Source organism: Canis lupus, chromosome 30 (genome assembly GCF_011100685.1).
Source record: "Canis lupus familiaris isolate Mischka breed German Shepherd chromosome 30, alternate assembly UU_Cfam_GSD_1.0, whole genome shotgun sequence".
Classification (NCBI taxonomy): domain Eukaryota; kingdom Metazoa; phylum Chordata; class Mammalia; order Carnivora; family Canidae; genus Canis; species Canis lupus.
In genome coordinates, this window is record NC_049251.1 from 7,701,555 (window position 1) to 7,716,479 (window position 14,925).

Below are 14,925 nucleotides of genomic sequence, written 5' to 3' on the forward strand. Positions count from 1 at the left end.
AAAGGAGTGGTTGCTCAAACTGCTGGTTTTCAAATCCCTTGTGAACAAAGGATGATGTGTCTATTACTTTTATATACTTCCAGAGATTAACACATAGTTGTCAAAAATAAATCATGAATTAAAATGTTGGAAAATAACAGCTACAAGTTCGAGAACTAGTTACATTGGATCCTTGGTGAGGGGAGATAAAATCTATCCTAGGCTCTAGATGTGCATGGAATCATAACCTCACTTTCTAGTGTGTCACTTTATGTATGTTTCTGTAACCTTCTATTGTAATTGACTGCTGACCTTACATTGTGAAACACTTCATTGTCCTCTTTACTCCTTTCAAAATTAAATATTATTTCCACAAGTGCAGTTGTTCCATTGGAATGTGTGCTTCACATCCATTTGCAAGTTATGTAAATCAGTATATGCTGATTAATCTTACTGACCTGGTCATGTGATGTATTTTTATTTAATTGCTTCAGTCCTGCAATTAGCAAAAAAGAATGGCATTTCATAAAAACAAATACCCATTCAAATCTGCGAACAAAAAGATGAATATATACATTCATTTGTTTGCTTATGCATTTTTTCAAACAAAATCTAAATATCTGGTAATATTAGAATAAAGTGATAAAAACATTGAAAAGGGGACACATGAAGTTTCAGTTAGATTGGCTCATTCAAGGAAATGAGATCGCTAAGGATAAACGTGTGTGTGGTACAGTGAGTCAAGGAATCCCAGCAAATCGAGGGGGTTAGACAAGCAGAAATAAGAGCGAGGCAGAGTAGATGAAAGTCAGCTAGCGTTGCTGGGAGATACCTTCCGTGTCCACTGGACTCCATCACTGAACAGAGGGAAGCCACTCCCACTTGCTGAGGACTGCCCTAGACAGGCACCTCCTAACATGTAGTATCCTAACATGTAGACCCGTGGTTGAGGTTCCATGGTATAGCCACTAGAGGCTGCCCTATAGCTCCTACTTGTACCATTTCCCTGCTGCAGTGCTATTAGCTGCCTTGGACAGGCACGTGTACAGGCCTTACCTCTCTCACTCAGATGAGCTCTTTGGGACAAGATCTGTGGGGGGGTGGTTTATACCTTAGTTATAATTTGCACGTAGTGCTGATATTATTATAGGGGGTCAATTGCACAGGCCCAGGGCCTGCTAGAACCTTCTCAATATTGAGGTGGCTCCCTGCCTGTGGTGCCAACTCAAATACTAGTATGGTGGTTAGAAATGCTGCCTCTAGAGCTAGAACCCCTGAGCTTGAATCCTGGCTCTGTGGCACTGAACAAGTTACTTACCCTTTCTGAAATAGTGTCCTCTATAAAATGAGGATAGCGTGCTTGAGTGCCTATCTTACAGAATATTGTGAACTAAGGTTTTCAGTACAGATAACTTGCAGATACCTATGTTGATTTAGTTCTAACGTTACTTGAACAGTTTAAAATTCTCTGGAATCCTCTCAAGTACTTTGGGATCCTAGCTAGTTGATCACTACCTTTACTATCTTTTGAGTTAATTTATAATGTAACATGTAGCCAAATCTGTAATATGATAAAGGTAAGTGAAAGAAGCATGGTGTTCTATAATCTAAAGATAAGGAGGAAGGAGTTGTTTCTGTTGGAGGTGACCTTCAGGAAACCAAATCTTTGTCCTTAAGACAGTCTCAGGATTGGCCACGCACCAAGCTGTCAGGAAGGTCCGTCTGGTCCCCAGTCTTAGTCCACAAGGGCATTTCAGCCTGAAGGGTCTTCTCTGGCTTATGGCTTCTGCTGCTTCTGTGCCGTGTTCAAAGTACAGGAACCCTTAAAAGGCTACCTCTGGTCCGTTTGTTCTGATGCATCAGGCAGGATTGTGCTGCTCTCAGTTGTGGGCAATAGGATGCAGATTTCCTTCACCTCTAGCCACTGACAGATGTGGCTCACTCCCCTCCCCCTCTCCTCCACCAGGAGAAAGACTGTCCAGCTTAGGGAGCAGGGCCTATTCACCCCACTTAAGGCTAAGACATTTAGTCTCTCTCTGACACTTCTTGCTAGAGGTTTTTGGAACAATTTCTGTTTTATGCTCCACTGTCTCCCTCTCCTGAGCCAATACGTAAAAGATGACCACTTGCTTAATAGGAAAAAGAAAAAGGGGAACACAGGGAGCCCTATAAACTCAATTCCAGAACTAGAAAGCTTGGGCTCAAGCCCTAGGTCTTCTCCTTACTGGCTGTTAGAGCCGGGCAGGTCAGTCTGCCATCTAGAAACTACTGCCAATGGCTCCTACCCCCAGGGGCCGTTGTGAGAGTTAAAAACTAGATGTGGCTGCTTAGCATGAAAGTTCTTTGGCTCATAGCAAGCCGCAGATTCCTCTGTCTCCCCAGCAGACCCCAGAGCTGGATGCACAGGAGGCAGTTGGAGCTCTCATAATCCACTGTGGAGTCTAAGCCAAGATGGAGACATCTGACATTCTTATTCACTTAGGCCTGCAGCTGCAACCTGTTGATGCCCATTTTATTCTTTGTTGAAATGTGTTCATTTACCCCTCTAGGGCAGCAAATAATCTCTTGGAATGTGTCAAAGAAGATTAGCCAAGAAGTATTTATTAAGCTGTGCTGGGGTTCCATATTAATGACAGGCGCCACAGAGGGCATAAAGAAATGTAAGGATGCTCACTCCCTTCAGGGAGTTTATAATTTAGTTAGAGGAACAGTTACAGGTTAAAACCAACAGATGTAGAGAGAAATAAGTCAAAGGACATTTCAAGGTAAGCGACCACAGGTCAAAGGAGTGGAGCAGATGTGTTTTAAGACACTTGGAGGAAGTGAGGGCCAGACCAGGCTGGGATTGCATGGCATGGCAGGGATTGGAGCTGGTTTGTATTAGGTAGTTTTCAGCTATAAAAGTCAGAAAAACAACCCAAAATTTCATAAAGGGTAAGAATATCTGTTATCTCACATATGATAAGCCTGGAGCTCAGAACATATGGAGGGCCCAAATTTCTATTCCACCATCTTCAGCATGTTGGCTTTTGTCCTCAGGCCTGTCACCTTATGAAACCCAGTTGGTGACAACAGTTCCCAGATCAACAACTTAGAACAGCACAAGAAAACTTTGCCCAGAAACCCTCTCAGCAAACTTAGTCTTGTCCACATAGAGGATACCTAGGGCCTAAACCAGCCCCTGGCAAAAGGAAGAGAATTAAGAAGATTGGTTCAAACTAATCAAGATTCGCTCCTGGGGCTGGGACTGGGCAGGGCCCCTTCCTCCAGCACACAGGTATGAAAGTGTACATCCAAATAAATTGGGTTTCTTCCACCAATTAAAGAGAGAGATGGACTCAGAGAGGCAACCAATGGTGTGTGCCACATGGGTGGTGTTGGTTCCTTGGTCCAAAAGGAAGCATTTGGTAGCAAATAGCATTCTGGACTCTGAAACAGATTGCCAGGGTTCCAAGCCCTGCCCTGTCACTTAGTAACCTGAGCAAGTAGGTTAAATTCAGGAGGCCTTAGTTTTCTCATCTCTGAAATGAGATAATAGGTCCAACCTAGAGTGTAAACTTCATGAGGACAGCGACTTGTCTTGTTCACTGAGCTACCCTCAGCACTTAGCACAGAGCTTTGCACCTAGCAGGTACTCAATAGGTATTTGTTGAATGGATTCATAAATTAGATTGTTGTGAGGATTAAATGAGTTAAAGTACAGTGCATAGCCTATAAATTGTGCCCAAGAAAATATACTTTGAGCTACATTTTAGAGACACTGGGAACCCTTCTCCACACGTGTCTTTTTGCTGCTTTGTTTCACATGGGCTGCCAGATTTATCACTGAACCCTTGCTCACGCAGAAGTTGACATGTGTCAAGAAGGCTCTGCTCCTGGTGAACTGGGGCTAGGACAACAAAGGCCCATCACATCCTCTGCCGGAAAGAGGAAAACACTTGTGAGTCCAGTACTTGGGACTCTGCAGGTTGCAGCTCTGACCGGTTTCTGAGCCGACCTTCACATTGTTAACTCCTCACATTGTTAACTCCTCGGGGGTCAACCCCCTGAACCCCACCCTGCTGGGACCAGCTCAACTCATTCTGAGTGGAGGAATGCCTGTTTCACTCTGACTGAAAGATTTGTTTCCACTCCATCTCAAGTCCAGTCTCAGCCAGCGTCTGACAGGTGGGCCAGCCCCACCCATAGAGGCTGCCCCCAGGAAATGCTCACCCTGTTTCTCCCAGGGTCGGGGGGAAGCTCATGCAGGGAAACAGCAGAGCCCCTAGCCACTTGGATCACTCCTAAACCTTTTGAGATTCTGATCTGTCGTCCCCTCCCTCCTGTCCCCGGTAGCATTTTAAGGGCATAATGGCAAGAAGGGAAGACAATAAAAATGCCTACCTTAGGGCCTCTGACCCTGCTGACCCTGGCCTTGTCTCTGGTCTATCTCCCCCCGACCATGCCCCATCACCCTCTCTTCTTGCGCCCCCTGCTTGAACCAGAGGCAGGGGCACTGTGGGGCTGGAGGCGTGGAGGATGCTAAACCAGTTTCTCAGGAATAATCCCTGTCTTCCCTCAGACTTCACTTTGGTCCCTTGGCCTCCTCCCAGCTTTCCATGCCCATTGGTATCCGGGTAGGTTCTGCAGCCCAGACTGGACTATTGGAAGGCCTCACCATTCCCTCTTCACTTTTAGGCAGCATTGATCAAGGCCAGAGGGTCAGTGGCCAGGCAGCAAGGCTGTTAGCCAACAGCAATATTAACTACCCAGCCCCCCTCCACCTCCCTCCCCCACCCCCAGGCCTTTCCAATTTGCTTTTGTTGAGGAAAAGAGCTCCTGAGAAATTCCCTAATCTGCAACCCAGCAGGCATTCCTACTCCATGGAACACTGTGGAGAAAATCCCCCTGCCAGCTGTCTTCCACACACCTTGCCCAGCCCCCAGGGTTCCTCATCACCCTGGGCTCCCTGCCCCACCCACCCTCACAGGATGGATGGAGAAGTGGGGCCAGGGAGAGGGCACCAAAGGGACCCAGAGCGTCCCTATCTGACCAGGCCCTCAACTTCCTTCCCACTAAGGATCTCTAGGACTTGACCTTTCTTTACTTGACTATCCTCCCCTTTGCTTAACCTAACCAATACCATGAAGGCAGGCAGATATCCTGGAAACCTCTGCTTCCCGGGCACCCCATCTGCCATGTAGGAAGCCCTTTGGGAAAATCTGTTGAGAGTGGGCCTCTGCCTCTGGTCTGGTTCTCCTCGAGGCCCAAGACTTAGGAGCACCTCTAAAGAGAGGCCTCCCCAGAGTGCAGGAGACACAGGCCCCCAGTGGCAACACTTACTCATTAATCCAAGCGCTTCCCCGTAGGGGTTGAAGGTGGGAAGAATTTGTCCCTCCCTTCCTGGCCCTGCAGCAGAGGTGTTGACAAGTGTAGGCAGGTAGAGACAGGCCCACACAGCCATTAGGAAGGTCTTCGTAAAGCTCCCTGCATACCACTCAGCATGACGGGAAGTGTGAGGAAGATCCTAAATATCTAGAAAAAGTTGTCTGTAAAAAGGAAATTTTTTTTTTTTTTTTGTAAAAAGGAATTTTTACCATACCCTAGAACCCTCGATTTTGTTTCTGAAACTTTTCATTCTTTGGGAAAACCTGGGAAGCCTTAGTTTATAAAAATTTTAGGACTCTGCTGTTACATGGCCTGAGTACATCGCCACTGGTTTCTTCAAACCATGCAGTGGGACATTGCTGATGTAAGCCATCACTCCAGCGGAACCTGACTGAACCGACATGAGGCAAGTTACCTTTGAGGCAATATCTCCATTTTCAAGAACAAAAGAATAGAGTGAAAAACTGCTACTAAGAAATTGTAAGGACACCCTCTTGGCAGATTTGCCAATGCTGCAATTCCCAGGGAGCCGAGATTCAAAGGCAGAGAGTCCCCTGGTGACAGCACCCGCCGCCGCCACTGCCTTTGACTGAATTACAGAGACGTCACACACTCAGAGCCGGAGCCAGGACGGGCCTGTGTGGGCAGCAAAGGGAACAATCCGAGCCTATGAGCAGGGAAAGCTGAGTTCCAGTCATGACTGCCTCTGTTTCCTCTGCGGCTCTGCTGAGTCACTTCATCTCTCGGGGCTGCAGCTTTCATACCTGTAGAAGGGGGCACAGGGCTGGTGATCCTAGAGTCCCTCTCAGCTCCACGATTCACTGTATTCTAAGTAAGGATGGCCAGAGCATAGAAACTCCTCACGCGTTCATTCCACCCGGATTACGTGAGTGTTTACTATGTGCTCAGCACCAGGCTGGGCTTCCTGCCCCGGAGAGCTCGAAGCCTGCTGGAACCAGCAGACACGTGACTCTGCTGGGATAAAGAAGGGCAAAGGGCACACCCACTGGCCCAGGGATATCTGGGCATCTGCCCACCTGTCCCTGCAATGGGCAGCCACACTTGGGAGGGTTTCTTTCAATGGTCCACAGGTCCCGCTTGCCCTTGTACAACCTATGCGAGAGATGGATCTGAGTTGGCAGGCATCCTCACCAAATCAAGAAGTCACGCAACATGATGGAGTAGAGGCACAGGTCTCCGTTTGTGCAGGCCATCCATTTTCAGAAGCCTATAAAGACAAAAATAAAAGAGTTGAGAACTACTGATTTATCATGCTCAGGAATTGAATAGAAAAAAATAGCAAAGGTGCTTGTTTTGAGCATCAGCTGGATTTTGATCCCCCAGTACCCGTTCCCCCTCAATAACAGCACCCTACTTTTGTTCCCCACATCATGTGTGGCAACAGAAGGGCTGTGCCCAGGATACCCTCCCCTCCGCACATGACCTGAGCCTGCCAGCCACTTTCCTTGTTCTTGCAGCAAATGGCAGAGGTGTACTCGGTGGGGCACGTGGTAGGGGCACCTTCCCACCAGGGGTGGCTACAGTATCCTGTTGCCTAGAGCGCTGGCTTCTGCCCTGGACTTGATTCTTCAGGCTTCTCATCAGTGCTAGGACTTAATTACCTGACAGCCATCAAAAAATTCCTTTCCTTCTCAGGATGGAGCTGGAGTGGGTTCCATGGCTGGTAGTTGGAGGACCTAATGGAAATCTTCATGCTCAATGACATGAGGTCCAATGTTGTGCACTTCAACCAAAATGTCTGTGTGCAGCTTGAGACCTTAGCTCCAGAGGTGACTGGGGGTCATGGTTTTGGAAGATAAACCTGCCCCCATGTGGTGGGTAGATAATAGTGATGAAAGTAGAGAAAAAGATTGTTTACTGAGCTCTCAGGACGAGCCGTCCCTGTGCCAGGAGCTTTGTTTGTTTAATTCCCGCAACCCTATGAGGCAGGTGAAATCATCCCGATTTTGTGGACGAGGCAATGGAACTCAGCTGGTTAAATCACATGCCAGAGGTCACTTGGTTGATGACCAACAGAGTGGGGATGCGAACTCAGGACGGTGAAAACTCAGAACTTGGGCTTTTAACCAGACACCACACTGCTACACTGTGGAGGATTTATGGAAGAGTTCTCACAAAGAATCCGACCAGCCCAGTGCCACCTTGGATATAAGGGTCAAGGGGAGTGGGAAGAGCCAAAGAGTGCAGCAGTCTCCATCTGGTTGCCAGCAACAGTGGGGCCACTCATCGGGGACACTACCTGCAGCAGGGCAGCCAGACGAGGGCTCTGGGTGAGCACGTCCAGGTTGACAGCCAAAGCCACGGAGAAGGTGGTGTTTCAGAGAGCGTGGCAAGAGAGGAGCAGGGGGCCAAGACTGGGGGGCTTGGGGATCCCATAGTTGGACACTGGGAGGAGAAGAGATGCTAGGGGAGGAGACAAACAGCCTCAGAAGCCAGGGCATTTTGGAAGGCCAGGCTTCACCTGGTGCACTCAGGGGAGCTGGCCCATGGGTGCCCAGGGGAGCACCCCTTCCTGTTTCTAAAGGGTCTGGCTGAGTGGCTGGCTTCTGGCCCCTGCCACCCCAGGGAGCTGGTGCCCATGCTCCACAGCACCAGCTGAGACCCCAAAAGGGGAGTTGGGCCCAGCTGCAGCCAGGGCCTACCCGTCCTGTCCTGTGGGGCAGGGAGCCAGGGTGGGGGTGGGGGTGGCCTGGGTTCTGTGGGCTGGGGGAGGCTTCCACGGAGCCTGGCAGGCAGCCCTTCCCTTCCCTCCCTCTCAGTCAAGGAAGGCAGGGAAAAATGTGTTTTTATAAATAGCTCCAGCCCCAGCTGATTTGTAAATTCAGTGGGTTTTTTTGTGTCAATGACATCACCCTCCTCCCCATAGCAACCCCCGACGATATCAAAATTGCCAAGCAACGTTGGAGCAGCTCCGTGCCCCAAACGAGCAGGTCGTTGCCTGAGGATTTAATGGAGAAATCCCAAAGTGAGCCTGGGTGCGTGGTGGAGGAGGGGCACGCTGCGGCTGGGAAGGCAGCCGGAGCTCGCTTGCGCCTGTGTGCAGCCTGCCAGGCAGCCCTGGGCCTGCTGGCGCTCCTCGGCCAAGGCCACGCTCCCTTTGACAGCGCTGCTGTCGACAGATGGGGGAGGGCACTGCTCCCTGCCTGATGTGCCAGGAGCTGGGAGCAGCCATCCAGGTGACTAAGCCAGCCCACTGGCACTGAGTCACCTGCTGGCCCCCAGATTCCTTCCTCCCTTTTCGCATCCGATTATTTTGGGAGCTGGAAACTCGGAGCTGCACCTGGGGCCCGCCCCTTCCAGTCCTTCCCTCTCTACCCTGGGCTCTAAGGAAGATGGGACCTATCAGGAATCTGCTGCCTCCCCCTAAGGATATGGAAGATGCTGTGGGGGCCCGAGGTTCCAGGAGAGAGATGCTGGCCGGCGAAGTGCAATAGCAGATATGGTGATCAGGCTGCTGTGTCCTCTGGAGGTGTCAGAGGAGAGAAGGGGAGCCGGGTCCGTGCTAACTGGAGTTCTCCTGGGCTGGCTTTGAACTCCCCTCCCGCAGGATATTGCTGTGAATGAGTGGCTTCTAGGGTCAGAGTGGCATTTGGAGAGCAAGGCTGGATTGGCTGAGGCTGGCCTGTGCAGGTAGGTGGCTCTGCGCTGGGTGTGTGTGTGTGTGTATGAGGGTGTGCATGTCATCCCCTCCCCCTCCTGCTGAGGACAGAGAGCTGGGGACGGAGGACTTGGCAGCAGTTAGTCCTAACTGACTCCAGACCCTCCCAGACCCTAAGATGGGTGCTTCGGAAAAGGGACTCCAAGCGCCTGGCTAAACAGGACGAGGAGCAGCTCCAGCTCAGGCCCAGACCCTCTATGAGGCCACAGGACAGAGACACGGGAGGGTTTCAGGTAGGGAATGGCCGAGAGGGGTAGGCCAAGGACGGAGGCCCACCTGCCGGCACGCCAGACACCGCCCTGGCTGCCCCCCTCTTCTGACAGCCCCAGGGAACTAAGGAGACAGCCTCCTACCAACGAATTCTGTCATCCGACCATGTAGTGCCAGTCAGCACCGAAGCGTGTCCTCTGCGAGCCCACAGGGACGCATTCCCGGAGGAGGGCGCTGGCCAGGACGCGGCCTCCCCGGGCTCGGGCCCGCCGGGGCCGCCGCTCGGCCTGGCGCCCACGGAGCATGCTCCAGTGTGTCAGGCAGCGGGGCGTGGGCCACCTCCCGCGCCTCCCCCAGAGGGCTGGCAGGCTCGGGCCACACCGGTGAGGGAGCTGCCAGGGGGAGCAAGGCTCTGCGCCCACAGGGGCAGGACACCAAGACGACACCAACCAGGAGCCTTCGGGAGAAGCGGCTAAGCAAGGAAAGCACTGAGGTTTTCTTCCTCCTTTCCTTTCTCTCTATCTTTTTTTTTTTTTTTTTGCCTGAAGGGAGTGCCTCTTCCTGGGCTAGAAACGAGCACCGGCCTGCAGTGAGTGAGGAGCCGCACCCCCAGCGCCCCAAGAGTGGCCACGGTAAGGTCCCTGCGGCCAGGGGGCCGGGGCCGGGCCGGGGCCGGGGCCGGGGCTCGGGCCCTGCGGGCGGGGCTGGGGCGCCAAAGCGTCCAGGCTCAGGGGTGGAGGCCGCGGGGCTCCGGGACGAGGAGCCCCACACCCCACGCCCCACCCGGGCCTGCTGCTGCCTTCCCAGGTTGATTTTGAAACAGCCTGGTGCAAGCTGGCTTCTGGCTTCCCGGGTGGAGGAAGAAATGCTTGTTTCTACCGTTCCTGCCTTTACCTCCCTCCCTCTTGCTGGGCCAGGCTGGTGTGGTGCCACCGGGACGCCCCTCAGGGAGGCCCCGCTCACCCCCACCACCTCTCTGGGACACTCCACTCAACTATTCATCCCACAGATATTTATGGAGCACCACTGGGACCCAGCTCCCTGGCACGCCCTCATGCAGAGTTTGACCTGGCGGAGATTCTGACTCTGAAACTTGGCGGGAGGTCCGGTTCAGGGGACCGCCTGGCTGGGCACCATTGCTTCTCACAGGCCCCAGGCTCCCCAGCTCTGCTGCAGGGTTCAGGACACGCTTGGCTCCAGGAGGGTCATGCCCACTGGGCTCGGGGCTTAAAGTGCTGGGGCTCCATGAAGAAGCCAGGCGAATCCAGCGCACGCTGTTTGGTCTTTCCCTGGTGTCACACAGCAAGGCTGGAGGGTCTTTCCCTAAGCTGGTTCTGGTGGGAACTGGGTACCAGGAGTAGAGGATGGACTCAGGGCTGCCCGACCCCACGGAGGCTCATCTAGCTAGGGATAAGGCCTTGGGGCCGAGCAAGGGGGCCCCTCTGCAGCTTAGGAGGGGGCCTTGAAGCTGAAAAGCTCTGTGCACTTGAGAATGGGTGCAAGGTGGTGGTGTGGGGGCTGTACAGACCTTTTGGGCTCCCAAAGACAGACTGATTCTTTATGAGCTGAGCTCTCTGGAATGTGCCAGGCACAGGGAAGGTGCAGGTGGATCTGGGGGTCTCTAGCCACAGTAAAGCTCACTCAGCACAATACCCAAGGATGAGAGGGGGGTGCCCTCTGTCCTGGAGAAGCACACTGGACTTAAGTCCAGATGAACTGCCAGTGTCTCCCAATCAATTAAGCCCCATACCTGGCTCTATGAGGAAAATGACCCAGCAGTGGAGGTATTTGCCTCCTTGCAAAAGGTGACTCCAAGCCTAGGGGGTCTCCCATGTATGCAGAGCTGAGCAGCTGCTGATACCCATGCTCAGCTGGCAGAGGTTATGGAGTGCCAGACAAACAGCAGGCCAGCTGCCTGGGCTAAGAGGAAGCAGAGAGTAGAAGCCAGGGCACAGGTGGCATGGGGGGGCAGGAAGAGGAGAGGTTGCCTGGGGTTTCAAGAGGGCTCAGGGAGGGCTCTGAATGGCTGCTTTCTTATACCTACCCATGTCCATGGGAGGGGCTGGCAGGAGAGAGCTGGAGACACTGAGAGACGGTCCCAGAGATGCTTCTAACACACTGTGTCCTGGGTGCAGAAGGCAGGGAGGACTGTCCTGTGGCCCGAAGCAGAACCATTCCTGTAGGATACCCTCGACACCATAAGTGGGAAGGCCCAGGACTCAGGACCGACTCAGGCAGTAGGAAGGTTGCTAGCCAACCTCCTGAACAGGCATTCGGCAGCCTGACCCTCAAAGAAGTGAGTTAGCCAACAAGTTGGGAGAGAACATGGAAAAGGAAACTTTCGAGGCAGAAAGAGCTCTCGACTACCTGGCCCTGCCAAGGGAAGCACACTGACCAGAAGCTGCCCCCTCATGAGCTCTGCCTGAGGGCCCACTCAAGGCTAAGGTGAGAAGTAGGAGACGTGAGATAAAGGGAAACTTGTCTGTTCTTGGCAAGACGTGGGCTCCAGGCAGCACTTGGAGGTGGCAATTGGCACCTAGTTCTGCTCTCTCACTTGCAGGGGTTGCCTGATGACTAAGTACAAAACACAGGTGGCAGAGACGGGGTGGGGGGAAAGTGCTGATAAATGAAGGAACGAGCCCTTCCCCTGGAGAGCTTACAGCTCTTCCCCAGAGGAGTAGAAAAGGGAGCCGAGCTTGGAGCCAACCCCACCAGAGACCAGCTGAGCTACAGAGCTTTGATCGGCAACAGGGTGGTGATGTTCCTTTGCCCACCTCAGGCCCCCACCACCTCCAAGAAGCTGTGAGCCATGACCCATCCAGTCCAGATAATTTATAAATTTAGACCAATACTGGGAGATGGATCTTAAAGTAGAACCTAACAAAGATGGATAAAAACAGATTAGTTGAGAATGGAAAGCAAAGGAAGAAGCCGTTGGAACAGCGATGGGCAGAGGATGCATGCTCAAGGAGGTATACAAATGCAAGAGGGAGAATGGAGAATGCTGGGAAGGAATGGGAAGGAATGCCATACCAGCTCCAGTTTTTCCTGAATGGCAAATTGTCAGCCACTGAGTTTCTCCTAGAAATGACTTGAGTCTGTTGAGAGTTTCCTTCTCCATCTGGGGTCTAGTTTCAGGTCTTGAGGACTTAAAACAGGCTGACAGGAAAGGAATCAAGAGGCCTGCTCCGACTCCTTTGTGGGTCTGAAATTCTGTCACGTGGTGGCCCTGATTCATTGAGGAACTGCGTACTCATGAGCCCCACTTGAAGCACAAACTTGGAGGGGCTGCATGCAGGGGGCCAGACCCAAGACCACAGGGGACCCCTTGATTGCTCTGGCAAGTGACTTAGAAATGCCCAGGAACCATAAGGTTCAGACTCAGAGACTTTATGCTTTTTCTGCTGAAGTTATCTGTTCTACAGATTTAGGAAAGGTAATCCCAGGTTCTGTCCACCGCAAAGAGTAAAGTATGTCCCAGAACATGGCATACTTTCATATGCTGGGGGGAGTTAGCATGCAAAAAATGGGTTCCAGTTTCCCCATAACTGCACAGACCCACATTAGCCCAAGCAAAGAGACACCCATGCTGGCCAGCAATTTCTATAAAACCTCATTACAACACATCAGGCAGTGCAGAGACCCAGGTCTTTATAGGAGGGGAGGCAATGACCTTTTTCCTACACCTGTGGATCTTCTGTGGCAACCTTCCCCCCTCCCTGCCCCCCTCGTGCTGCCTCAGTCAGCAACTGCTGGCATCTTTCTGCTTGGCTCTGGTTTACCCAAGTCACAAAGCACTCAGGCCCCTGGGCCGCTGGCTTAGGAGGTGGAGGCAGATCTGTGTTCTCTCTCACACTAAGGCTAATCAGGACTCAGAGAGGGGGTACCTCTAGGTGCTCAGAGAAGCAGATCCAGAAAGCTCAGGTCAGCTAGTGAGTTGCTCTGGTTTCTGAACCCCTTGTGTCAGGAACCCAGCCCACTCCACCTCTACCCTCAGGGCAAATAGCAACCAGCCAGTCACCTTTACTCAAGGTAAGTAAAGGTGCTGCCTGTTGCCTGCCTGCCTGCCTGCCCCAGCTCCTGAAGGCTGCAGGAGCAGTGGCAGGCAGAGTTAAAACCGGGAGGACTGGTTCTCTGGTTCAGCTTCCTGGCCTGGAGCCTCCAGCCTCCATTTTCTTTCTTTTAGCTTCAAATGAGGAAGGGCACAGAGAGTGGAGGGAGCCAGGGGACCATCTATTCCACAGCCCCACGTGCATCCCAAGCAGAGTTCGGGGTCAGTGAGGTGGGGCGCAGAGGAGGAAAGGACTGCCCCCAAAAGAAGCTCGCCACTTTGGATTGCCGTAGCACATTCGAGCCCAGAGGAGTCTCTAAGAATGTTTAATCAAGCCCCATAATTTTATAGTGGGAAGCAGAGGCCCAGGGAAGGAAAGTGTGTCCTGAGATCACACAGCTAACTGGGGGCAGAGCCTTGGTTTCAGGCCTTGGGGGTCTGCACCTCCCAGTCCTATACTCCCTCACTGCCCACGCTGCCTTTTTTGTTAGCAGCAACATCAAATGTGTCCCCCAAGCATGGGCAGGCAAAAGCTGCAAGGTAACCTGATGGCTTGGAGGGGACAGCCTGGCCCCATACACTAGGAGGCCAGACAGGTCCTGATGCTCCTCTGTGCCTCCTGCCCTAACAGGGGCCTGGCTCTGTACTAGCGCCACCCCGGCCCCACCCTGTCCTGCCCTTGTATCTTGCCCAACATGCAGCCCCAGTTCAGCCCATGTTCATTCATCAGTGTCCCCCAAGGAGAGGCTTTGCCCCCCCACCCCCCAGCCCAGGATACTCTCCAATAAACAGATCCAGCTAATTTGTAAATGGATTGACTTATGTTCTCCTTGTCCCAGGAAGCATTTTACATTTTAACCATAAAGCTGGCAGTGCCTTAAGCCAAAGAAGAAAGTAATGATGACTATATCTAGGAATGAAAGAGAGATTCCAGGGCAGAAGTCAGAGGAGACACACAGGAGCCCCTTCACTTCTGGTGGTCTTTTCACCAGTATATACCATGACCCCAGGCAGGAAATTAAATAGCCAAGGGCCACCACCAGAGGTTAGATCCCAGAAGCAGGAGGCTTGCTGCCTGTCAGCTGTCACCCTGTCACCAGGCCCAAGCTGGACAAGAAGACTTATTTTCCACTATAGTGGGTCTTGGTATGTCTGGGATCCAGAAAGGTGGTGTCCCATGCCCTGGAGAGGGATGGAGCCAGGCTCAGAGGCAGGAATGCAAGGCCAGGAGTGAGCGTGCATACAGAACTCCTGTGGAGGAGAGGATGGAGAGACAGGAAAACTGCCCCCACCCATGATCCCAGCAAAGGCCACTGTGCCACTAGTGGACACAGCAGTGCACACCAGCACCCTGCCATGGAAGTGTTCACACATAGATTCCACAGGCCACCGTCCCCAGGGTAGTCAAGATGTGGACCAGAGACTAAGGAAGGAAAGACCCCCAGGAGGGATGGCAGTAGCTGCCTGGGCCCCTCCAGGCCCCTCTACACATAGGCCAGCCCAGCCAAGTGGCCGTTGGACAGGCCATGCCGTCTAACACTGACTCATGGCAGGTGAAGGGAGTTCTGGGAGCATTATAGTCAATGTTCCCAAGAGGCCACACTGCCCAGAGTGTGTGAACTTTGTGCATTTAGAGCTA

General features: G+C 52.4%; 1 protein-coding gene and 1 long non-coding RNA gene across 6 annotated transcripts in view; one reads left to right on the top strand and one right to left on the bottom strand.

Annotated features, from left to right (window-relative positions):
• Positions 1–2,559: 2,559 nt before the first annotated feature.
• On the bottom strand, positions 2,560–9,532 carry LOC102157096. The gene is made up of 3 exons (XR_005381506.1): positions 9,379–9,532; positions 6,499–6,574; positions 2,560–6,110 (listed from the first exon to the last, which is right to left on the bottom strand). It is a non-coding gene; the product is annotated as an uncharacterized LOC102157096 (long non-coding RNA).
• The window catches only part of PAK6 (p21 (RAC1) activated kinase 6), a 37,363-nt gene continuing 30,710 nt past the window's right edge, over positions 8,273–14,925 (top strand). The window contains exons 1-2 of one of the 5 annotated variants that reach the window (XM_038580033.1): positions 8,273–8,997; positions 9,784–9,867. The gene's annotated coding sequence lies outside the window, so the exon portion shown is untranslated. Of the gene's footprint in view, positions 8,998–9,074; positions 9,259–9,338; positions 9,868–14,925 lie in introns of those variants that run through there. The other 4 variants (XM_038580034.1, XM_038580038.1, XM_038580035.1 and 1 more) reach the window with 4 other exon arrangements.